Source organism: Calonectris borealis, chromosome 1 (genome assembly GCF_964195595.1).
Source record: "Calonectris borealis chromosome 1, bCalBor7.hap1.2, whole genome shotgun sequence".
Classification (NCBI taxonomy): domain Eukaryota; kingdom Metazoa; phylum Chordata; class Aves; order Procellariiformes; family Procellariidae; genus Calonectris; species Calonectris borealis.
The window spans coordinates 34,731,234-34,758,123 of NC_134312.1; the positions used below are offsets into that span (position 1 = coordinate 34,731,234).

General features: G+C 35.3%; 1 protein-coding gene across 5 annotated transcripts in view; it reads left to right on the top strand.

The window, feature by feature from the left end:
• The window catches only part of ARID2 (AT-rich interaction domain 2), a 106,735-nt gene that overhangs the window by 7,496 nt on the left and 72,349 nt on the right, over positions 1–26,890 (top strand). The window contains exon 2 of one of the 5 annotated variants that reach the window (XM_075148208.1): positions 9,969–10,056. The exons of 3 other annotated variants lie outside the window; for them this stretch is intronic. The gene's annotated coding sequence lies outside the window, so the exon portion shown is untranslated. Of the gene's footprint in view, positions 1–9,968; positions 10,057–26,387; positions 26,637–26,890 lie in introns of those variants that run through there. One more of the 5 variants, XM_075148213.1, reaches the window with a different exon arrangement.

The following is a 26,890-nucleotide window of genomic DNA, read 5'->3' on the forward strand; positions in this document are numbered from 1 at the left end:
ATTTTGAAGGGCCTAAATACTTAAAAGGGAGATAATTTAAAATAAAGTAAGAGGCTGTGTTAATGTGTCAGCTGAGATGAAACCGAGGGAGAAAATTTAGAGCAGATAGCAGCACAAAAACCCCCAAGGTATACCTGTATACCTCTGAATAGTATGCCAAATGGAGTAGGGAAGAACCCCACACCATGGGTCATTCAGAACTAGCCTGGTCAGGACACTAATGCATGCGCAATAGGTAATGAGCCAGGACTGGCAGAGAAATGGACCAGATGACCTTATAGGTTCTGTCCATCCTTGAATAATGCTGTAATGAAGGCTTTCATCTTGCATAGCTATAGACTTTTATTGCAACACTACAGACTTCACCTGTGGAATCTGTTGATCTTAATTTTGTCAAAAATCCTGCAGTCTTTGGCAAGACAGGAAACAAATATGTGGATGACATTTTTATGATTTCTTTTTAAAATTATTTCCCCCCCAAGATAAGAATGGTAATGCGTGTTTCAGTGAGATGTCTGAGGCCTTGCTGTTAAATCTGAAGCAAATATTTTACATAGTTGGAGCGGGAATTTTGTTTTAGTTGTCCTGTGGTCATACAGTCAACATATTCACAATCAAGACTAGTTACTGTTCATGCTATAAAGCTTTATTTAGGGGAATTAAATATGTTGGTTGTTAAAATCTTAGAAAGTCTCTCAGTAGAAGTTATTTATTTTGATGGGTGTTGTCTTGTCAGAGTTGCTGGGAATCTGCTCAAAAGAAAATAGATCTTCTATAATACAAAATTTGCATTAGGCCTCTTCTGAGGAGAGAAAGCAGCAGGTGAAAGGAAACATAGCTTAAAATTGCTCTTTCTTAGAGTTACGTTGTGATACTAGTCACTATGCAGATGAGTTTGGCCTCTATCAAAGTTCCTGAGCTTTTCCTTCAGAGGGTAAACTCCTCTTTACTGCTGAAAAATGTAGTGAAAAATTAGTGCAATTAATGTTAACATATTTTCTCGTCCTGATTATTTTTCTGCAAACTTTTTGTTAGAAATTACCTAAACCACTGCTAAGCTGAAATATATTGGTTTATTTGGGGAGGGGTGAATGTTGTTCTTCAGTTTTAATACAGAATTCTGATTGTTTAACTTGAAAGCTTATCTAGCCAGATGTCAGAACTAATAACCTACAAAGAGCAAGTTCCTGACAACACTATAGTAACTGTGGTGACTTTTAGGACCTACTGAATCTTCTAATAATTTGTGGAAAGTTTACATGTTAAGACCATTTCCTAATCTTCAGCTGAAACAGTATCAAAATTAATTTATGCTTTAAAATTATTAATAGCTGTGGTAATGTCTTAGGTTTGAATAAATGGTAAACATACTACAAAAAGATCAAGAATGCATGTGGAATGCAAGGATATTGCTTCTTTCCTTGTGAAGTGGAATAAGCCTGGGCTAAGAAAAGGAGTTTCAGACTTTTTTTATTTTAGAGTTAATAGGCTTTAATTACCTTGTTTATTTGCAGTTAAACCTCAATAGATAAGACTTTCATCCTCTTTTTTCTTTCCTAACCCCCTTCCCCACTTTCTCCAGTAATGAAATAAAGAAGTATAATTTGTTAAGTTTTACAGGTGAGGTACTAGAGGTACACAGAGGTTCAGACTGTTACTTTGAGAGTGCATGTCAAGTAGGAAAGAAATCCAATTACAGTAAAGCCTTTTTTTAATAATCCTAGAATCCAGTTCTGACAGGCAAATTTCTTCTTCCTGAGCCTTAGTTACCATAAAAGAGGGCTACTGTTATTTACTACCTTTTAAAATTCTTCTTTAATCAATAGCTGAGGAAGCACTGTTTCAAAAATAAAACAGGATAATGTTATGTTCTGTGAATTGGAAAACTGAAAACTAAGTATGTAACAGATTATGAGTGAATTGTTTGTGTTTTGTTTTGCTGTGTTTTGTTTTAAAATGCTTGTTCAGAGTGTCAGAGTGGTGTCTTGCAGCTTAAATGGGACTGCTTGGAGTAACTGTAGTACCAGTCCATGTTATTAGAAGACATATAGTTCATAGAGGGAATTGGATATAGGCCAGAGATCGCATCACATGATCTTGTTTCTGGTTATCAGTCTGATACATATTTATTCTGTGGCCTTAGTTAAATCATTTGCCATCTTTTTATTCATATTTATAAAGTGGGTATACTGATGTTTGTTTACCTATCTCACAGAGAAGTGTGAGACTGTAAGCTCTTTAATGCAGGGATTGTGTCTCTTCATGCTTCTGTGTCATATCTTAAATATTTGAAAATGAATATAAATTAGGAATATATGAGGAAAATAAAACTATTCATAAGCTTGTTTGCCCTCTGCAGAGTTAAGAAGCAGAAAATATAGCATAGATGAGAGGAAGAACAATTTGTATTCCTTGGGGAATAAATAAACTTGGGATACCTAAGCAGAGAAATATTGGAACGGTTGAAAGAAAGAAGCTTATCTTAAGGAAGGATAATAAAACAGCAAGATGGTACCCAGAATAGTGAGCTTAGGCTTTGCCTGAGGTACTAGATTAGTGAGGTAGGTATCAGATCTAAAATACAGTCTCCTTGGAGCAACAAGTTCAAGTCTAAGCAGACCTGAATTAGATTTTCGGCAACAAGGTAGTGACACTGAGTTCTCTACTTCTTGTTTCCTATCTTTAAACTGAATGTGCATGCATTTATTTTAACTCCAGATAAATTGTAGCAAGCCAGCTATGCTGCAAGGGGGATTGCATGCTATTATAATAGAGTGGAGCTCTGTTGAATGATGCGCTGGAGCGTGTTTGTCTGCAAGAGTGAACTGTGTTCATACTATTTTCCTTTTTTATTGATGTGGGAGGAGCAACTATTCCAATTAGTAGTCTTATAGAGTAGTTTACAGTGTTACTTATCAATCCATAGCTGCCTAAAATACATAAAAATCCTGGAAAGTAAGGTGATCATTCTGATTCTGAGAGACATTTTCTCTCACAACGTTTGTTGGACTTTTCATATGTTTGTTTGCTGAAGTTTAGATGGGTCATACTTATGGCTGCATGCATTTCTCCATTGTTACGTGCTGTGACGTCTGCTGGTTGGCCTCTGCCTCCCAGTCCAAAGGTTGCTATGCTTCCATGATAATCCACGTGTAGAGATTCTCAGCTCTGTAAATCACTGAATCATATGACTAACTTTGAGTAGCTCTGTTAAAGTTCTTTGGAGAAATGCTATAACAGCACGTATTACTGGGCCATAATGTGTTGGGGTAACTTGTCGTTTTGGATACATCCCAGGGGCTTAATTAAGCTAAATGAAAATAGTTTACTTTGGGGGTAAATCTACCATGTTCTGAGTATGTTAACAATGATTGTGGTGTAGGATAGGTGTAGAACTGACTGGGGTTTTGGTTTTTTAAAGGTATATTTGTATTAAAAGAAAACTTGTGGAAATAAACTTAGGGACAGTTCTTCCCTTACATGGTTATTTTGCTCAGGGGTATCTGGGTTCTAGTGACCTCGATTAAATGATGTAGAATCCAGTCAATGGCCAGGTAAACAGTGCCATGTTACAAAATTCACATATGTCCTCGGTAATTTGGGGGAGGATAGTAGAGCTTTGAAACACAAAGAGATTACAGAGCTGTTTCTTAGACACATTTCTCCCCCCAATACCATCTATGAAAACCTAGGAGAATTCACATTTCTAACAGTATATGTTCATATAATGGTACAGTTGCACAGTAAATACCTGAAAAAATCAGGAATGACCTCATTTAAGTATGAATGTGCAACCTTAACTTTGTCTCTAGAGAATATTTTTCATAATAGAGCCCTGTGCTCTCTGTGGTAAATGGGAATAAATTCCATGGCAGTATTAATCTGTTGTATCACTGTGAGATACCTTTTTCCCCCTCATATATATACACATAGTTCTGACTCGTTGTTCAATGTGGTAATTGATTAATCTCAATATTAGTTATTTCTAAGAGGGTTTTGAGTGTGCTTTCTTTTACCCACTGTCTTGGCTTCCATGGTGTTACCCACGTGGGCCAATTCAGAAATCTTTTCCTCTGCTTGTGGGCTGTGGTGGATTCACTGTTGCAATACTGCTTACCCTGGCTGCCTAGCTCACAGGTCTTTTTGTCTCTCGTTCTCTGCTAATCATCGTCTTCTCAATCTTTGACTACAAGCCGGAATTCGTCTTCTGTTCCTTGACCCCTTGATGCCTGTACCCATTGACTGCATATGGAATATTTTCTATAATCAAATGAATTCCTAATTGTAAAGAAAATTGAAGGAAAGAAGAGGTGTATGCAGGTAAAAGGGCAAGAGGACAAAGCACTAAATGTCAGGTGCCTAGCAACAGTAAAATACTGAATTTTACAGCAAAACGATAATAGATTCCATGGTACCTGAAAAAAAAATTCTGCAGCTGTGGACATGCAGAATTCACAGAATCCAGACAAATATCTAAAGGGTATTTCACACACCTGAAAAATGTGCTTTCAGGTACTCTGCAGACCCAGTCAGGCATTGCAGCAGTGGTGTGCATCTTGCTTGTTCTTCCAAGGTCAATTTTGTAACTCTGAGGTATAGAAATACAAAATTTTTTTTTTTTAGTGAAAATTTTGTTTCTGAGCACAATTAAGTGCAAGGGCTGACCCCTGTAGTGAATTATTGTGTTTAATTGGATTTGAAGAATATACAGGGCCCGAACTACCGTACAATGCTTTAGTAAGCATTTTTTTCAAAATTTTATTTCCTTCAAACTTAGCTAAATTTGTTACCCTGTTTAACGTCATGTGCCTTTCTGTTTATATAACATAAAGTTTATATATGTTTATATAACATAAAGTTATTTATTAGGAAGATGTTACAATAGTCAATGCATATGGAATCATAGTAAAAGTGTAAAAGGTTAGAAAATCAAAATATAATACTTGGTGACAATGACTTCATCACGTTCAGTATTGTTTCATTAATATGTCCTATGGTCAATATGCTGTTATTACTGAAATCTAGTTACATTCCTAGAAAGGTGTTTTTTGTCATAGATAAATACAAGATTTTTTTTCTACTTAAATTTTTATATTACCACTACACAAATCCCATTTTTCTGTAGCAGCTTTCATTCTCCTAATCAGAAGTTTAATTGTATTTTAAACAGAGTAAGTCCAGCTGCTGAAGAAAGTGCTTCTTAAGTAAGATCAAAGAAAAAGGTGACTGAAAAATAATCTGCTGTTCTGCATGTAACTGTAAACAAACACCCAGCTTCCCTAAATGTACTGATATATTTCTGTATGGATATTTGTGTGCGATGCAGTTTAAAATGATGATTGTCCATAAATTTATGTGTCTGGTAGAAAGCAAAAATGTTCTGTTAGTTTTATGGTGACTTGGTGCTTCTGTAGGTCTGCTGTAAGACTTTTACCCATGTGGAATTCTCTCTAGATCTGCTTAGGGAGAATCTCATCCCTCTTCAGAGCTGGGCTGAAATCGGTGGCATCCTGTGTCAGTCTTGCAGTGTGCTTGGTAAGGTCAGATGTGTAAGATCTGGACCATGTATATTAACACAAAACATGCCTGCTTTAGCAAGGAAAGAAACTAAAAAAGTGAAGTCAATAAAGATATATTCAAAACTTAAGGTACTGAAATTGGTGTAAACAGCATGTTCATTTCTTTAGTTGTCCTCAGGAGGTCTTTCCTCATAAGCAAAAGTTGCAGACTCAAGGTTTGGTGGTTGTTTTCTTTTTAAAGAGTATATGAAAGCAACAGGATTTAGTTTTTGTATGAGTAAATTAATTTAAGCTTGCTTTTTTTGGGGGAGGGGCTGCCTAGTGATCTAGCTGGAAGACAAAAAGCTGTTACCATTGTTTCTTGTTTTCAGAAGCTTGTCAAAGAATTTACTCATTTTTATTATAATTTCACTAGTATAGTGTCATCTGTGGCATTGCCGACTTACAGCACTCACAACATCAAAATAAATATGATTAAAGCCTCTTTTATATTGTGGAAATAACGATGGAAAATTATAGTGAAGTAGATACAACATAAATATGATTGTTCACATACCACATAACATACAGCAACAATATAAATGTACAGGATTGTTGATCTGATTGCCTTACTAGATGAAACTTTAAAGGGTGTATTGTACAGGATTCTGCTGTAGAAGGCCACCAGGTGGAAGTGACTCTCAGGGCTGTATCTTTTTCCTCAAGGCTTTTTTTGTTCAGATGGTATGTGTTTGCTGTGGTTTGTGGCTTCAGAGACTTCATATATTTTTTTGACTTGGCAGCTGCCCATCAGGAAGATGCACATCTCCTGACCAGGCAGCCAGTTGATCCAACTGTGCAGCTTGGAGGCTCTAAGGTGCTTGCATACTGCTAGGTTGCTGACCTGGCGGAAGAGACTTGTACTCTGAGTAGTCAGCTGCCCAGCTGGGAGGCACAGTTGGCCTCCAGTTGGGCCAAATAACACAGGCTGCTTTGGCCTGTAGGCCAAAGAAGAAGGGAAGACAAGGTGTTTGGAGGTATTTTAATGAGGGGGGGCAGAGAAGACCATTTGGGCATAGGTAGTCGAATTGCAAAGGGAAGAAATGTTAATATAGAGTGAGCTGGGTGCATTCATGCATTGGGTGAGGAGGCAGGAATGTGGGAATATTGGTGGAGAGAACACTGGAAGGGCGGATGCGGTAGATACTGTAGAAGGAAAAGGAGGGGTTATGTAGTCAAATGCTGGTAAGTTAGCCTTTAATGGCCAACTCCCTCATTTAAATTGTCACTGGATATTAATTGACTTGTGGCCCAGATGCTGGGTCGTTACTCAGTGAAGGCTGTCATTATTTGTAAAGTGCTGAGTGGTCTCTGACTTGAGTTGCACCACCTGCTTTCTACAGTGAGGTTCTGATTTACTGGGACAAACCTTCTAGTGGTTCTTCTGTATCTTTGCTTGCACTACCAGTGCTGCATGAACAGAATTAATTTCTGTTCTGTTAGTTTATATTTTTCATTAACACTGAATTTACCATTTTCATTTCGGTTTAAAAAATCTATCATCATCACAATTACCGTTACTTTTATCCTTATATTAAAATATCATAAAGGCATAAAATTGCATATAATCAAATAAAGGATTTTATCTCTTCCTTAAAGAGCTTGCAGGGAGAAAGATCTCATCTTGGAAAATACTTCTTTGTGGGCATTGCTGCACTTAAGAAAGCTAAGGATATAGTTGTGGAAGAGCAAGGGTTTCTTCAAATACTGTTGTCACTTTGAGAAAATAATGTTTATGAATACTTTGTATGTTGATTATATAAGAAATGCATAGATTTTATTATATATGTATATATATAGCATATACAAGACTAGATGACAGCTTAAGTTTGGGATAGGTTGCATGAGCTTTCTGTGCCATCTCTAATATTACATATATGTTAAGAATGAATTTTCAACAAAAGAGGAAAAGATTTAATGGAGCAAACTTTCAAAAATTCTAAGAAAATTTTTTCATACAAAAATTACAAACAAGATTTAGAGTCCAAGTTTGGATCTTATGGGTGGAAGTAGGTGCAAAGTGCTGTTTCTTTTTGGCAGTTCTTGGTCATATGTGGTATGAAACTGTTGCTTGTCCTGAGCCTTAGGCTTGTGTAATTTGGAAAGAGAACTTTTAAACTCAGCCTGCTCTAAGCAGAGTGTATAAAATGGCTGTTGTTTCAAACTACAAGTTACGGAATGTAAGTTGTTCTGATCAAAACAATTAGTAGTGGGCAGAGGGCAGGTGAATTAGTCGAAGATGTGGCAAACTGTATTTTTCATGCAACTCTGCAATTTCTGCCATGTTACACAGATATCATGCAGCTATATAGTTTCTTTTTCTGCTATGATTGGAATGATTTTTTGCTATTAAATATTTTTTCTTTTTTTTTTTTTTACTAAAAGATAATGTAAATTTGTGTTTAGCAATAGTTTAGCAATATTGCTACTATTGCTACTCTTTTGAGCTGTCAGCTACACTGATGTCTCCAGAGAATAAAAACAACACATTACTTAAAACGGGTACATATCTCCTGTTCTCTACCTCTTGCCCTACCTCAATGCATAGAGGAGGGTGGAAAAAGAGGATAGGTCATTATTCTTTCTTGCGTATGTACATCAGAAATTATTGCTGTTATCTTACGTAGCAGCTTGTGATATCCTTTTCCAAGCAGACAGTCCTGCTGTCCCCTTGAGTGGCTGATGTGCTTCTGGCTTTGCCCCCCAGTAGTGATATGAGCTCTGCTATTAGGGTTTTGGTGGCGGTGAGGGCTTGTTTTGTTTTTTTTTTTGTTGTTGTTGTTTTTTGTTGTTGTTTTTTTTTTTTTTAATTGTAGAGGTCTGCTTTCATGGAGGCTTGCGTCAGGGTTCCACTGACTACATTAGCTGCAGAGAGACAAGGTAGCAGATTCTAGTCTTGAATTGCCTAGTTCTGTTGTTGGTTTATTTATTTGTTTATTTTTAATAGATCAAGTTTGGTAAGTTATTCATATTGCCTTATGGTTAATTTTCTGAAAAGATTGGGGTTTTTTGTTTGCCTTCCTTTTAAATGCGTGGAGGTTGTCACGCATACACAGGGAAGTCCCATTATAGACTAAGCAGAAGAACAACACAGAGAATACAGAGGAAAAGACTCCACACATTTAGGCAAGTATTCGTTCTCGATACCTTTTTTCCCTCCCTTTTTAACTAGGTTTTACTACAGTAGATCAAGTCTTGTCACTTAGGTAATTTTCAGGGCTTAACAGTTGTGTTGTCTTCTTGGGAGTTATTTACAGATGGAGATAAATAGGGTTTTTGGCTAGTGCTTAAAATGGAGAAGCAATTTAATGAGAATGATCAAATTAGTAAAAACTTCAGAAGGTCTCAGAGTAGTATGTATGTGGATACTAAATGAGGAAGAGAGAGAAAGATCAGAGAATCTTAGTGAGTTTTAAAATGAAGGTACACGATGATGAGAGAGGTTGTTATTTTTGTGGTACTTTCAAGAAAGCTGAGTAGGGACGTTTTGCCAGGAGTGGTCCTAGAACAGGAGAGCTTTTGTAGTCACAGGTTGTCACATAGAATGTTTATGTATATATAGATTTTATACGAAAAAAGCATAATTGAAAGAATATTATGCATTGATGATCAAGGAGGCAACGATAGATAGATCAATGTAGTATGGAAAGTAAAATGGCAGAGTTCATCAAAGGATGATACCAAAAGTTACAAGTATTGAGACAGGTGGATTTATGGAATAGAGTGAGTGCAGAAGAGACTGAATTATGGTTGAAAACATTTTCCTTGACCATGAGAAATTCTTGTGTAATCAAGACACATAATCAAACAAAATTATGATAATACCATGAGGGTATTTGGTGAAAAGAGTACAAATAGCATGGAGTTAATAATAATGACACAGGAGATGTATGGCTGATTATGAGCAATATAAAATTGACAGTTAAGGTTGAAGTAGAGTGTAAGAAAGCAAGTGTAAAATGCTTCATGGTTAGGAAATTTTGTAACATATGATCAGTAAGGGAACAAGAACATGCTTAGTACAGATTTGAACCTTTTGTCAGAGAGGGAATGGAGAGGCATTTGAAAAAAATAAACTATTAAATTAGATTCTGCCAAGGCTCAAATCCTTGATAGGTTGATATCTCTTAGAGTGGGAACTGAAATGCCTAGAAAGATGATAAATTCCAGGAGCCATCTAGTAGGATATTTGAGGCATTATTTAAGTGATGTTTTGTATTTATTTCCTTATAACCAAGTTGGTTGGGTTTCTTGTGGTGGTGTTTTTTTAAGTCATTCAGATGGTGTTTAAAAAAAAAAAAATCTGTCAGAGAATGCACCAGTTAAAGTTTCTGTTTGTTCTTTTTACTTTTAAGTGTAACGTATTGCTGTTATGGACCTCTCTTAAATTTTAAGTGCTGATCATTTCAGAGACCACAACTGTGGTGCCTGGCAATAATCCAGCTCCTGCTACACAAGGCAAGAACATCTTCCCTTGGAGGAAGGAAATCCCATGGAAGTATGTTTCTGCAAGATCATGCCAATGAGCAACAGTACTTATTTGCTGGATGTGACTGACATTGTTGCTTTATTTTTTCCCATTGTATCTCAATCTTCATTCATCTTTCTGTGCACTCATGTTCAAATGTTAATGTGGATGTTAATTGAGGAGTCAAGGAATATACAGACTCCAACATAAAAAACCAAACAAAAGAGAGAGAAACAAATGTTGATCTAAGTGTGAAATGAGAACATCTGTAGGGCTGATTTTTCCCTCTTAACCTTTGTCTAAAAAAAATAGATAGGTGTGCTTTTTATCAATAACACTTACGTTATTGAGCAAGTGGCATCTTTTTGAGCAAGTGGTTGATATTCCACTACTTTTTAATGTACTATATTAGTGCTTCAGAATTTTAAAACTGGTTCTCAGCTGTCAACTGCCTCTTGGCATATTCTCTGTAGCACCCTACTTTTTTTAATAATCAAGGTTGAAATGCAGTCTATGGGTGGAGTCGCACTATATTCCAGTTGCGTATACTTTGACCTGTAATTGGGAAGTTAGCGAGGGAGAAACACTTGAGCCTGAATTGATACAGTTACCTAACTAGAAGTTTGAGAACTGTTACCACAAGTGTTTCTCACTATTATGGTAAAACAGGTGTATCTGAATCTTAGAAAATACTACATATTCATATTCAGTAATTCAGTGCAGTACGTGAAATTGACCTTCCCTATGGTTGGCCAGATTTTTTGGTAAGAACACCAAAGGTGATCGATTGAAAGGGTGTTTATTTTCATGTACTGTAGTTCTCACCCTGAAGATTCAGGCTTGTTTTCAATTTAACAAAATGTTATTTACAACAAATGTTTGTTGACTTGAAAATGTATTGTTGGAGTTGATTTTGCAGTGGTATAGCAAGTGTAATATTTCATACCTAAGAAATTGATTTAATTAAAGATTTTTTGGAAAGTTCTTTAGTGAAAAGGAAGTTATGGCAGTGGAAGACAACTTTAGCAATGGAAAAACTTCATTGTGGGCTAGCTGGCACTAGATGTTTTGTGTCTGTGAGCCTTATCTCAGAAGTATGGATCCAAGAAACTTTTCTCACAAAGGAGCAGTTTCTCAGCTTGGAATAGGAAGTTTTAATATCTCCTGTCTCATTACGTTTTGGAAATTTAGATCATAATTAGGAGCGTCCTCTGTTCATGGTAGTAGTTGTGTTTTTGTGTAGATAAATTAAAACCTAAATGCCAGTGTCCTGATTAATCAGGGATACGGTTATGACCAAATTTTAGTTTTCCTCTAACCTTTCTCAAACGTGTCCTTCTCAATCTCTTGTTTATGCATTTTTATATATGTTTGAAGCCACCCCGATTATATAGGTTTTTTTACGTGCCTGTAAACTTTCCCTAAAGGTACTAGTCTTCATGTATTTAGTCCCTTATTTCAGTACTGGAGTAAGCAGTACTCTTATACATACAAAAAGATAAGCAAATCTACTTTTCTTTTACCATTCTAAAAATAATTGATTTGCTACAACATTAAGATCAATCAGTTTTAGGCTTTGCCTTACATAGTGATCTCAAAAATAAGTAAGTTACTTCACCTGTAGTTAGAGTGGCTCACTGTTGGCCTGATTTTAATATTACATGTTGCTCATGAACACAAGGAATCAGTTGCTTTCCTGCAGAAATAATGAAGAGGCTATTTTGGTACTTTTACTTTTTAATCAGATACCATGAGGACAACAGACATGTCAAATTTATAGCTAGTATAAAGCTGATGATGTCTGCATATCACTTGTATGGAAGAATAGAAAGGAATTATAATTAAGCTGCTATGTAGTGTACCTGTCACTTTAAGACTGATAGTATGTGTGTTTATCTTTTGTCTCAAGCAGGTGAATAATGCTACTTTAAATTAGGAATGGACTCTGAGTGGGACAATGAATGGTGCCAGGATTCCCTGGTTTTAGAAGTAGTTTTCAGTGTGTTGCATTTTATGTAAGGTGTGTGATCTAGTAAATCTACCTAATAGTAATTTGATTAATCCAAAATGTGCTTATGTCACTATTGTACATTTGAGAACTACCCTACATACGAGATATACACTATATAAAACAGATTTAATCATGGTAAAGAAATAATTCTGAATATGCAGTTACTACAAAACATTAAATATGTAATAAGATTTTACAACATGTACTTTTTAGATCAAATAATATTTGTAGAAAGTAAAAATATTTTAAAGATATGCATTGTGTTGCAATAATAAAAACATCTCTGAAGTGAATCGTATATTTAAATGCATTATTATTTGCACATTATGGTTAGCATAATAGAATTTTATGGTAGTACAATTTTGGTAAGAGTGGCTCTTACTGTGATGTCCTTTGTAATATGGGTTGGAGGGAAAATGTTCTCATTGGCTTTTAAAGAAAACCCTTAAACTCTGGAAAAATTTGGAACAATTTGGAACAAATCATTTATCTACAGTTAAAATAATCTATTTTAACCAAGAATAATTTTCCTTTGTTCCAAAAATGTCAGAAGTACTTATTTGAGGGACAATTTGTATTACTACTCAAAATTAAAAGGATAAGGATTCTTGTTCTGGATTTTTGCTTTAATTATTCATGTTTCTAGACAGAGGTACAGACAGAGGGTGTCTTACATTTAACCTAGTAGCAGTTCCTTACCTGACTAGTAGCAGTTCCTTACTTACCTCTTCCATTATGGTAACTTCAAACTTTTTTTATTTCCAGAACTACTTTTGGCTGTAGCAGACTATTGTAATTTGGCAAGGTCAAGGCCCTATAGTTAGAGCAGTGCCTTCCATTTGTCCCATTGTTACGTTCTGATTTGTCTGCATTTTAGGTAGTTAAAATTGTCTTTCCCTCTCTCTTTTCTTTATTTGCATTCTTCAGGTTAATTTGACAGCATGTCAGAACGATAACTAAATATGAATGGCACCTATGCCACTGTCAAAAGAGCAAGGAGTAACATATGCTGTAGCCAGGATGATACGTAAGTTCTTTTTGGAACTCAGGAGTAGTGATGGTGGGGAAAGAACAGTTTGGTTTTTCTGAAGACCTTCCTGTTCTGAAATTTTTGCAATTTTGCCAGTTTCCCCTTTTCCTTTTTAAACACAGGAAACTGAACAAATACAGCGGAAGTTTCCCATCTTTTGATGAGGGGGAGGAAGAAGTTGGCTTCTATCTTCCCTAACTCATCTTGTGATACTAAGAGCTCATGACCCTTGTCTGGGATGATTACTTTCTACCTCTTAAGCTATAGTACTATTGGGCTGTTGGAAAAACTGGTAATGCATTGTTCTGTAATTTTCTTACTTCTTTTTAGGAAATGAGATTTAATAGGAGCTTGTATTTAAAACACCACACACCCCCACCCCCAAACCTACAGAATTTAGGAAATGTCAGAATTATTTACCTGATTTGGCATTTAGATCTTTTCTTAAAATGACCCAAGGCTTTCTCCACAGTTCCTAGACATGCTCTGAGTTGATGGTGGATATATAAAGGGGTAGAAATAGGAGACCATTCATCTAATTTCTTAGGAACTTCTATGAGCTACCAAGAACAGTTGGTTTTGCAGCATAGTTTTGTGTAGCTTTAACAAGAATATTTTTTCCGCTGCTTTTTCACATGATACAAAAAATGTAAAATTCTAAATGAGACAGTCTGGAAGGTAAAAAATGGAAGAAGTTATCTACCTGTTATAAGCTGTTCAATGGTATATTTTCCAAGAGCCATATTTACGTGCACTGATAAAAGGTGAAGTTTTGTATAAAGACAGTACAAAAGACAAGTAATCTTTCTTTTTTACTGTTGTCTTTTAAAAAAAGAAGAAAAAAAATCCAGTACAGTAACATGCTGACACTTGGGCTTTTCACAGAAGCACCATTATAAGTACTGTGAAATGGAAGAACATATAATGGTTTCTGGATAAGTTTGGGGAGAAAAAAAGAAGTGGGGAGAATATAGTTTGGGCATTTCTAAAGTGTATTTTATAATAAGGTATATTTGCAGGAAAATAAAATCCTTGCTAGGATTAGTCTGTTGCTTTTTTCTTATCTAATGCTGCAATCCCTGATGATGGTATCACAAATGGTTCCTGTGCAGCGTATTATGATATGGTGATTTGGGATTATGTTTTCATATGAGAATAGGAAAGATGGGAGTGTGTAATATATATTCACAAAACATTAGTATTGTGAGTTGATAACGTGGTTTAGAAGCGGTGTCAAGTTGGAACCAGCTATGGTGATTGAATTAGTCTCAGAAATTAGAATATTAGTTGTTACTTTTTATAATGCAGTTCACTGAAAAATATTAATAGGCTGCTAAAATGAAGTACAACAGCATCTAGTTTATCTGTATAGTAGTTTCTTATATATGGCACTTTCAAAATATAAGAGTTTTAATGTTCTGGGAAACATTACATAGTATATGCTATTAAATACTTTTTTTTCTTACTTTCTGTACTTAACTAAGACAATGGGAATTACCTGACTCAAGGTTTCAAGGTGAAACTTGCATGTAAATAGTTACCATTCAGGATGCAGCAAATTAGGTAAGTTAATCGTGATTTAAGCGATTTGTTTTTTCCATGCTAATGGAAAACGGCAAGGCAATACTGGAAATTTAGGACAGAGGAAATACATGCAACTCATGTTTTTTGTTTGAAGATCCAGAAATCTGTTCCTGTGTATTTTGGGAGGAATTGGTTTCATCGCATTTGCCTATAATGGAATGGAATAGACTGTCTGATTGTATTGGTATTACTGTCAGATTATAGATAGGATGACAAATGCTGCTTGTATGTCATTTTTATGCTTCTCTGGTAGTGAGGCCACACCTGTAAGCATCCTTTAAACTCGAAACACCTGTAGAACTAGTTGTTCAATTATATTCAATTTCCAACACTGAAAGAAGTGTGGTTTTTCAATGACTTCCATTTCTCATTAGGTTGTCATGTGGTTTTGAATACTGCAGGTGAGGGGAAAATAAGGAAGTTCTGCAGTTGTTATTATTTTTAATGATGTTTTATAGTTGCGTATATGAGATACGGTTAAAAGATGAAATCAAAGATGAATATTGCAGATTTCATTTAAATGTGGACATGATTAAAAGGGGGAAAACTAAGCTGTAGAAGACAAACTTTAATCTAGTGAAAGTTACAGCATTGCTGCAACATCTATAACTTAGTCTCTTTCAGTGAACTTTTTATTATGGTATATATCAGTTTTAATGGAAGTTACGGCTAGTTACAGTTATGATTAAGAAGAGAATCTTTTATTTGCTAACCACTTTTTTATTCTGATTCATTAAAGAGTATCTCAATTCAAAACATTTGATAGACAAAACCAGTTATTGAAGTGCCAATTGCAAAAAATTGAATGTTGCATTAACAAGAAAATAAGTGAATACAGAATTGCTATCATAGCCATTTACCAATGATCACTTTAAATGTTCAAGAAAAAACATACAGTGCATCTGAGAAGTTAAAATTTTTTTCCTGAAAGTTAAAATGAAAAATTTATTTTATCTCCGTAAGTGTTGTATGTATAAACGTTAATGACTTTCTTTTCTTTCTCCAAAGTGGAAGTCAAATTCGAAAAGAAACTTTGGAGCATATAGCCGGTAAAGCATTCAGACTGTGAAAATTGTGCTTTTGGGTTTGTTCTTTAGATAGATATCTTGGCTGTTCCCAAATATGACAGATAAGGGATAGACCAGTTCAAGTTTTGGACAGGTAAACTGTTACTTTATTTAGATCCTGTAAGGAATACTGTATGTAAGCTAAGCGGCATTATTATTTCTGAAGTTTCTGTTTACATTTCAAACAATGTTTTATGTTTGTATCCATTACTTAAGGTTAGTTTACCTCATTGAATTTCACATTTTCTTAGAGATAAAGTAATAGCTACATAAATGTCTTATTTGTACTTTCGGTATCAACCAAACTAACAACTGTTACGGTTTATTACAGCGTACATACATAACTCAGACTAGTGTAGTTTTCAACAAGTTAAAGTCATTAGTTCCATTTGCCTTGGTATGTATAAAATGACATGTATATTGAGATATCTATCAGTCTGTCTTCTGTCTTTTGACATGCAGAATTATAATGGCAAACATTTGAAATTTTGAACAGTACTACGAGTTTCTGCTTCAGCACTGCAGCACTGCTGGTGTAAATGTTTCCTAACACCTCTTTTCATACATGTTGTGGTGTCTTTAAACTGCTTGGTTCTTTGCATGACGATTAGTGAAGTTTCTGGATTTTGAGCTGGGAATGTTGGGTATCTTGGCATTGAAGTAGTGTCCAGTAACAAAAACTTTTGCATTTGCTACGTATTTGTAGATTAGTGTTTACAGCTCTTTTTTTGGTATTTCAGCTTGCACAAATGGTTGGATAAATGGTTTTGGAAGGATACTATCCAACAAATACTTTCCTTAAAATAAAAAATGATCGGTTGTGTGAAGAAACGAATGACAGAATCTTGCCCTATGACACTGTACTTTCTTTACAACCATTCAAGCTGTTGCAGCATGTGACTATCTTTAGTAATTTTTCTCTTTTTAATCAAATACGGTTTTAAAAAGGTATTTCACCCTGCATATGAACTGTATATCCAAATGTGCAATCTCAAAGCATGTTGCATTCAACAGGGAATAGGCTGCCTACTGACTTAGACAAGACATTGATTTAGGAAGAAGTCACATCTTAAACATCTTGAAACATCTTAAAATATGATTGAAAAGCATTATAGATGAATTCATTATTAATTATGGTGGTTCAGTAATAGACTATACAGGATGAAAGAGTGCTCACTACCTTAATCTTTAAACATTTATAATAACCATTGTTTATTTCTCTTACTAATCCCCACTGCAACTCCCGTGTCCCTTGGGCTCAAGAGGCAATGCTACCAGATCTGTTGTAGCAAAGCGCTCCAGGGCTCTGCTACCCGTGTTTTGTTATGGCTTTCAGTGTTTGTTAGTATGTTTATAGGGGAAGATAGTTAACATTTTTTCACTAAAAACGTATGGTAATATAGAGAGGATCAGTTATGCTGTAGTTAGTTCTATCCAAAACTAACTAGGCAGTTTCAGTTATATGTCAATAATTGACAATACTGGAGAAAATATCTGGAAAAAAATCAGGATCAGAGCTTCCATTATTTGACTAGAGGTTTATTTCAAGAGAATTAGAAGAGGAAAAACAAATTTTATTGCATTAATGGGCAGAAATTACTATTGTGTGTGTTTTTTCTAACTCACTGTAGAAAATAAACTAATTAATAACTAACATTTTCTTCTGTCTGTGGTGCCTTTTGGTATTTTCATTAAAGTATTTATTTGTAATTTTTATGTGCTTACTTTTGCCTGGAAAATGTGCTCAAACATCAAGATGCGCAGTCATTTTGAATGAGTAGTGAAGAATGCTACACTGCTATTTGCTGTTGGCAATCTTTTTTTATTTTTTGGGACATAAAGTTGAAGATCTTGGTCTTGTACTCTTGGTTCCATGATTTTCTTGTGAACTAGAGTCGAAGCCAGTTAAAATAAATTCTACTAAATTTCATAGGAGTTGGATCAGGCTTTCTGAAAAAAATAAAGATTTGAAATCTGATATGCTGGCAAAATTCTAACCTTTGGCTCTGAGTGTATAATTTAGTTACGGTATTTTTATATTTTCATGTAACTAGCTCTCTGGCAAAATAATTTGTCTTTCTGAGCAGATACTTAGATATTGCATGGTTTATCTGATGGTTGGTACATGCTATATTTTTGAAAATAGAAGTTTATAATAGTGAGGTGCTTGGTTGTAAAGGTGGTGAAACAAGCCTTTCCTCTGCATTTGCACATCATGTCCTTCACCCTTGCTCTTCACTCTTACTTCAAGCAGGCAGCAACTTCAAGTGATTTGGAGAGGGCCATATGGCTCCTGTCAGGTCTAGGAAGCAGGCCAGCAGTGGAAGTCTGGATCTACCTTTTCATCCTGAGGTAGCTGCAAAGGTGACCGAGAGACTTCCCTTTGGGTTATTTGTACACATATACCTGCACTGACGCTCAGTGACAGTCTTTTAATGTAGAATCTGCTGGTTACTACTGTGAAAATACAGTACTCTTCCTAAAAGTACATAATGGTTGAGATGTACCTTCCAGTAATGATCATTTTATCACTTGTAGAGTTGTTTGGAATGAGATTTGGTTCCCATTGTACAGAGTATTATAAAGACACACAATAAATTTCTTCGAAAGGGCTTGAATTAAATAAGCGGAGACAATGAGACTTGAACCAAGCTGCTATACATGGAATTATCCTGTAGGTCGTTACAGGGCTATCTGTATAACCCTTGTATTTCAGGTCTCTATTCTAAATGCGTGGATATTTGAGATGAGCTTTCAAATGTGTAGTGCACACAATTGATTTAGTGTATTAAGCTGTTTGCTTTTCAAGTAATATAAGTTAGTGGTAAGCATAGCCCTCAGACAAATGAAAAAATGAGTATTCATGTTGTCAATATGTATTCAAATGTCAATAATTCTTAATACTAAAATACTAAATCTAATTTAGGTTTTTATATGCTCTCATTTACTTATCTCACTAGTTGCACTTTGTACTTCTATCAAGAAAATCCTGTGCAAATTGTATGTGGTGAAGTTTGGTGGTGTGGTGTTTTTTGGTTTGGTTTGGTTTTTTTAACTGAAATCCTAAGTGTATACTTTCTCGTCCATTTTTTTTTTCCTAAGAATACGCTCATGAAAGCAGTCTTCTGCTTCCAGAAAGACTGTAATTAAAAACTTGGTATTTGAAGAGCCCGGAGAGCAAAAAAGATTGTGAATACCTTTTTAAAATATTATAGTAATGGATTTCCTTGATCTGCCCTTCTCCTTTCTCTCCAGAAGAACCACAAACAAACAAACCAACCTTCTGGAATGAGGAGGACCAGGAACAGTTTCAGTCCCAAAGCAGGAAGTGGTTATTGTTTTAGTAAGTCATAAACTGGAAGAATGGCTGAAAATGAAAGTATAATTTTTAGTTATAACTAGGCACTCCTGCAAGTGACAACTCATATCATTTTTCATATGAACTTAAGTTTATTTTGTTTTCCTCCTTGGTAATTCCATTGATTTCTAGAGCATAACTGAGCAGTTACGCTATTGTGCACTTCTTAGCACCAGCCTACTTAGTGGCTGTTCTTGCACCTGTTGGTGTGCAAACAAAAGAACAACATATCGTAGAGTTCTGCAAACTGCCATCCTTAACTTTCCATCAAAATACAACAAAAAGGAAGAAGAAAATTCAAACTGGAAACATTCTGCGTACCAATAAATAGGTCACTTACAATTTATATGAAATACTTTAGATGACCAGATGGTTACAGAGTTTTATCTGCATAATTTGTATTTGGTATGTACATCTGAGGGCATGAAATAGCTGTGAGCTGTGAACACACTATGTTCCTTTTGGGACCCAAAGTAGAATACCCTTATAAGAGAGCCAAATAGTGGGGGAACTCAGAATTTGTTGCTTTCATGAACACCTGTGCATTGGTTTTTGTTTTGCTTTTAGTTTGTCTATATCTGAAAGTGATGTAAGCAGCATCTGGTTATTCTTATTTAGTATGCCTATGCTGCCAAAAAATCAACAGATTCCTACTGTACTGCATTTCAGAACTAATGAAGACATAATTATATCCCTGAGCAGGAAGAAGGAATTATGCTTTGTTGGGGATTAGACTAGAATAGAAAAAAAGTAAAAGAGCAAAAGAGTATTTTGAAGCAAGTAAGAAAAGTGATCACTTCTGTCAAAGATCCGGTATTTTTATTTGTTGCCAGTTGACTGAGAAGATAACACAGTGGTAGAACTTGCATTTCTTTTGAAAATATGAATGGCTTTAGGTAGAAGCAGAGGCTTCTTCCCGTTTAATTTTGTATATCTGTTTTGCCATTTTTTCACCTTCTGCTTGAAACTGATATACTGATTTGTAGATTCTCATGAAGATTATTAAAAATAAGCTGATAATTAAAAGCAGGATAAGTTTTTCATTGACCTTGTTGGTTTGTTTTACATATATTTTTGAAAAAGTCTGAAAAGTATTTAAGTCTAATGTGCTTGAAAAGTCATTTAATTTCGTGAAAAGTAATTTAATCATTTTTGTAAGGAGCACATGTTTTTCAAATAAGTAGTGGCAGAAATGCATACAACTACCTACTTTTATTTCAGTATTGGGGCTTGTAGTGAGTGGGGAATCTCTGTCAAAACTTGACTGTAGAGGGACTGGAACAACCTTCCTGAAGTTAACCCTGCTTTGAGCAGGCAGTGAATGAGGTTTCTTCAAACCCTATTATTCTGTGATTAGAAGATTATTCCTGATTTTATGTAAAAATGTTTACCAGGTTTGTGTCATCTTTCTGGTAGTCAGAAATCCTGTGTGTGCCACCAGTGGGTCGGTCTTCTTGCTCTTGTGTATTCCTTCTTCTTTTGACAATATTATAAATTGATTATGAGGAGATCACGGAGGTAATTGCTGATGAATGTTTCATTCTCACAGTGTGCCAGCTACTCAATGCAGATAACAGTCTAGCTGCCTGCTAAAGATACGGTTCCCTTCTGACTTGAAAAGCATAGTTGTCTTCCTCCACTAACGGATTCCTGTAACTTCCCTTGCATTATCACTGGTCATTGACCAGTCAAATTGGGTTGCTGATTGAACTGAAAGATCTGTAGATAAAAAGTAGTTTTCAGTCCAGTTAGCCTGCTTAGAGGTGGAAGATGGTAGGATGGCTTCTTTAGGGTCAGTGTTTTCTTAAATCAGTGAAAACTGATAGTACTGTTGTAGCTTCAAGATGGAAACAGCCACTCTGAGAAGGCATCATGTGGCATCTGTGTATAATTTTAAAATTTCTGAATAGGATAGCTTGAATGTGATGGGAGGAGTAAATAATGGCTTCAGCATATAGTATCCCTATGACTATTGAAATTTCCTCAGTGACTGTTCTTTTGGATCCCGTATGACCATAAGTAAAATAATTTTGCATTGATTTTCATTTGTTTGTCAAGGTGCATATTCACAATGTGGTAACTTATAGAAGAATCAGAGAGTTTGCTCACCCTTTAGTATAGTATGTGATGACAGTGATTTAAATTAATTACAAAGTTACTTCGGGTTTTTTTCCTGGTTTGCATACTAAATGCAAGATTGGTTAGAGAATAAGTTACAGACGGGATATTTCGTTGCAACTCTAAGTTTTGAGCTTTAAATTTTGAAGCTGATTTTTTTTTCTAAACTCAATCTTATTTACTCTGTTTTAGAACAAATTACAACATCAGAGGTACAATTCTTACTGGCCATCCTACAGCCAATTCCCTTGAAACAGTATTCATTTATTTTACCTAAAAAAATTACCTAAAAAAAAAACCCAACGAAAACCAACTTCTAAAACTTTTAAAAAATAATTTTTTTTTTTTTTTTGTCTAAAATATTTGTAACTTATATATGTGATGTAAACACATAATCTCAATTGCCTGATGTTACACTTGGCAAAATTAAGCTAAGTGGAGGAGTATTAAATGTGACTAGTAGATGTTGGGGGACATAGCCTGTTTTAGATAAAACTGGAAGTTTGGTGATCTAAACTACCTAGGTAGGATAGTATTGGCTCAGTTCGGGAAAATTCAAGTAGCTTTTTGCCGTTCTCGAGAAATATTTTTTACAAATGACGTGCACAAAATTACTATATTCTACATTGCACTAAATGCTGTTTTGATGTGTTTGGACTATAAACTCATGGTAGGAATGTTCTTTTAGTCTGTAAAATGTTGGATACACTTGTAGTGCTGTACAAGTTAATATTTTAATTTTAAATTTAAACTTATTTTGAGTTGCTGTACTTATAGGAAGATGTAAATTAGCGATGTGAGGTGACCTGTTACAGGCTAATGATTTCCACAATAGTGGTAAATAAAAGTCTGGTAAAATCTGTAAGGCAGAGGGAGCAGAAAAGAGCAGCCAGGTGGTCACCAGATTGCCTGGAGCAGGACCTGTGCTAGCCAGCTCGGAAGAGGGTTGGCAACTCTGCCTGGCAGGCATGCAGCCAGAAGTAGTTAAGTGCTGAAGAAATCTAGATGGGGGATTTAAGGGTAACCTGTAACGAGGGAAAATGCAGGGTGAGACTTGCTTTGCTAAAAAAGTACGTGGGTTTAAAAGCACTGAAACACTACCCCCTGCTGTTTCTGATGAAGCATTGGAATACCTAATGCTTCAAAAAAAAGCAGTTTATACATGGACTTTTGTAATGCCTTGTTTTCTTTTAGCATAACATAAGTAAAACCCTAAAGTATAACGTGCCTCAAAAGTAGTTGGCCTTGATTGTAACTCAGTAGTACAGGTTCTGTTTAGCTTTGCACTGAAAGCAGGACTTCTGCATTTGTTTTGAGTGGTGAATGCAGCCTGTCCTCTGCAGAATACAGTACTTCTGGAGTATATAATGAAACTGCTGAGACTTCTGTAAGCAAACTCATGAATTACTTTGAATTGAAATGAATTAAGAAGTGGATTGAGAAACGTAACCTTCTGTTTCAATATCTTTCTAACCTGAATTAACTTAGTAATGGATGAAATAAATTATTCAAACTTTAGATGCGGCCAAAACATATTGAAATCTTTTATACAGTACCATGAAGAATTTAGCTTGTAGTTGTCCTGAGCTGCTTGCTACTACACATAATAGTCACAAATCTGTAGCAAAGATTAGATAAATAGCTAAGGTTGTGTTAACTGTGAAATCCTGTGACTTCAGAAGTAATTTCACCTGTTGCTTCTGCAGTTCACTTATGTGTAATTCCATTGGTTGTAGTAAGTCAGTCAGTTCTCCTTCATAGATTGAGTCATGTTTGTATTTGTGTGCTATCTCAGCAGGTAAAATAGCATGTCTGTTACGATTTTTCTGAACACTGGTGCTTGTAGGGCTGTTGTCCAGTAAATGCAGATATAGGGATTTAGGAACTAGAAGTATTCCTTTCTTCAGAATTCCTTTCCTGCTACAGGAAAAAAGAAAGTATCTTTTTAAAGGACAGATTGGGCTACAAATGCTGAAAAAACATGAATCAGAATGTTCAACTCTCATTACATTTAATAGAGCTCAGTAGGACAGAGTTAAGGTTGTTTTAATATTTAATTTCTCAGTTTCTGTGTCTTAAAATATATGGATTGGTATTTGGAGTAACTGCAACATTCCCAAAACAAAAAAAAACCCTTGATTTTATTCGTTTATTTCTAACTTTAGTTAAACTAGAACAGAGCTTAGCTTCTTTGGATATGATATGTGAAACAAGATAATATAAAAAAGTATTGCTTTCGGATTCAGAATGCTTTCTGAAGCATAAATGAAACTTCACAAGAAACATTTAGATGACTATTTTTCCCTTTTTGTAGATAGGGAAGTATATCTGATCCTTTGTGTCTATTACTTTTGTAAACAAACTGTGTAATGTTAATATACTACTTGAAGTAAAAGGGACATTAAGTGATTTCCTAAAGCATTTGAAGGAATCCATATGTAAACTGGGATTAGATTTTATTCTTACTTATTTTTTTTCCTCATCTCACTTACTTTGTTAGTGTGGCTTTTACTACAGGGGGACTGCTGTAAGAGTGCCGCAACAGGGATTAGGAGAAGTGCTAACTTTGGACACCTAAAAAAAAAAAATTCTGAACTTAAGAGTTGTCTTACTATTTCATAAGATCTTGTACCATGTTTCCATTAATAGTAGGAAATCCTGTATAATCATTTTATCAGAATAGTTTGGCCTGATAGCGGGTTTGGGTTTTTTAAAGAAAACAGGAGAAGGAGAAGAGTATGCTTTTTTAAATGGAAAGTGCAACATGCTAATTTTCCATAACCATCTTTAGCCTGTCTTGCTTGCTTAACAGTATAGTAACATGAAAGATGTACATTGATACTACTGCATCCTGATACCAATATTTTTTCATTGTATTTCTTTTTTTTTGCATAGTAAGTGTTTCATAATCCTTAGAAAGTTGTTATTTGGTTTGGTTTTTTTTTTTGTTTTGGTTTGGTGGTTTTTTTTTTGTTTTGTTCTGTTTTTTGTTTTTGTTTTTTTTTGTTGTTTTTCCAGTGCAAACATTCTTAGTATTTTCTACGTATTTTTGTGTGGTGGAAGTATTTTTCCTTTCTTTACCTTATCCCCTCCATCCACCTGCACACATTTACTGTTAAGTGATCAGAAGACTTGAAAGTGTTATTTGAGGAAAGGCGTTTGGAGTAAAAATGTTTTGTTTGGTCTACAGAAGAGAAGACAAAAAAGAGATTGATAGAGTTCTCTAGTACGTGAAAAGACCTGCTATAACACTAAAACGTCTTTTGTGTCTGTTGGAGGTGGGACAAGGAGCAATGGAGGGGGGTGATTGAGCAAGTGAGAGTTATATTAAATGTTGTTAAAAGTTTTCTAACATAAGCAGTGGGTAATCACTTCACTGTAGAGAACCGGTGGAATCTCCATCAATGACATTAGATTAGACTAACGTTTGTCAGGAAGGGATCCCTTCAGATTGGTACCTGCGAACAATCTTGGGATGATGGGCAAGGTAACCTTTTTAGAGTTATTTCTAGTCCTGTTTTCTAGGTTTCCTATTTTTTGGCTCACATCCCAGCTTTTCTAAAACTCTATGGGTATCAATGATTAGATAAAGTGATGTGCATTCATTGGGAGCCAGCTACTTTAAGGAGATATTAAAAGCCTTTTTTCCCCTCTCTGGAATTGTTTCATATTTCACAGAAAATCATTAGCAGATACTTCAATCTGTATATTATGTATGGTTTGGTTTTTTAAATTTTTTTTTTGTCAGAATGTTCCATGATTTCTTAATTAAGATAACTATGCAAGTAATAATAAATATTCTTGTATGATCGTACTATCTGATTAAAGCACAATATTTACGATGAAAAGTATGTCAGTATTAACTTATTCATTATGTGCTATATTCTACAATTGATTGTTTAGTCCATAGGTGTTAGGTCCTCAGCATTTTAAGAAAGGAAAGATTATTAATTATACTGAACTCAGATCAGTAGTGAGAGAACTACCGGGTTGCATTAATGTAACTGTTAGTGTGATTATTGAACTTGCACTATGAAATTTGAAGTAGAAAGCTGGCTGCATGCGAGACATTGAGTTGATGCAATTACCCTTCTTCCGTTGTGTTTGAATACCGTATGGTTTTTTGCACTTGAAACTTTACCAAAGTAGATGTTTCAGCTTTTAGAGTAGCCATTCCAATAAAGTTCTGAGAGTAAATATGGTTTGTATCTGCATTAACATACAATGGTATTAACCACTTTTAATTCTGTTTTACTACCATTAACGCAAGTCCTGCATGGTGCTGAATTTCCTATGCCTCATTTGACACGTCAGCAGCGTTTTTAAGTGATCGCACAAGTAAGACCAGTGTTACCTGAATTAAGTGGGAGTTTTTGCTGTTACTGTCACAAATAATGATCCATAACTGCAGTGGTAAATCTGAAAGGTGCAAGGATAGGCAAGGCTAAGAAGAGCTTTTCATAATTAGTAGGCAGGAAGCTGGAAGTGCATCTTGCTCTAAGGTAGCAGGAATACTATTTGGGAAATACGGAATAAGTTCTTTTTTTTAAAGTTAGTGTAATCTTTGGAACAAATTTATAAATGCTTATACCTTGAGTTCAGCAGTAAATATTTTTTTAAAAATTTGCAAAACATGGTTACAAGATAAATGACAAGTGTACCACTGCTCTTTTGAGTGTACTATTTTGCGTATAAAAATACGGCTGTTAAAACAGTATGTTGCACATTATGATCTCAGTCTACTTTTCCCATTATTGCCTGCTGGCAGTACAGAATATGGGTGTGGTATATTATGTTAAATTACTGATATCTTAGAAAAGATCCACTATTTTAATTGAGGGCAACCCGAAGTTAAATGAATTCTAGCCTGCTGCTCCGTGAGTGTGGTTTTGTTCTGCCACTCTGTGTCATGGTAGCTCATGTATGTGTTCACTCCATATTAAAAATTGGTCATCCCACCTGTCCATTCCATCAGTCATAAATGCATTTCTTTTGTTAACACTAAATACAGTGTCAGTATATGGACAATACTAGTCCAAGCAAATATTGCAATTATTTGCTTGTTTTCATATGTAATGTCTGGAAATGTGTATCTAATTGTTAATTCCTAGGTATTTTTAGTAGAATTTTATTAGTTTTATGAGTAATGTTTTTCATGTGATTTTACTGCAATGTCTGTCTTCTCCAAGAGCTTTGGAACCTGTTGACCAAGTTCAGCCGTGCTTGATAGAAAGAAATAAGTCTCAAATTCCAGGAACTGCTTTGATAATTAGCAGAAGCATAAAGGAAAGAGACCCTAGAAGTGTTGGCAATGAGGGAGGGTTAGGAACAGCTTGGACAGTATGCATTCCAGGTGAAACGGCTTTTTTGACCCAGCAGCCCACGCATACCAGCTTGCACATTGCTGTGAACCAGTTGCAGCACATGCCGCTCCTTGGAGAGGTGGGTATGTGGGGGCCGGGAGTACTCTGCAGATCTGTAGTGGGCACAGAAGGGAGAAAGCAGTGACTGGTAAGTGTCAAATGAAGAGAGTTGAGGACAACTTAGAGCATGCTGAACTGTTGTGATAAGGATTTTTGCTTGTGCCAAAGGGAGAAGTAAACATGTTAAGGGAATATGAGGAATATAAAGCACAAATCCATGATTCGTTATTTCCGTTGCTCATGGAACGATTTTAAGAGCATTTGTTTTCTGTT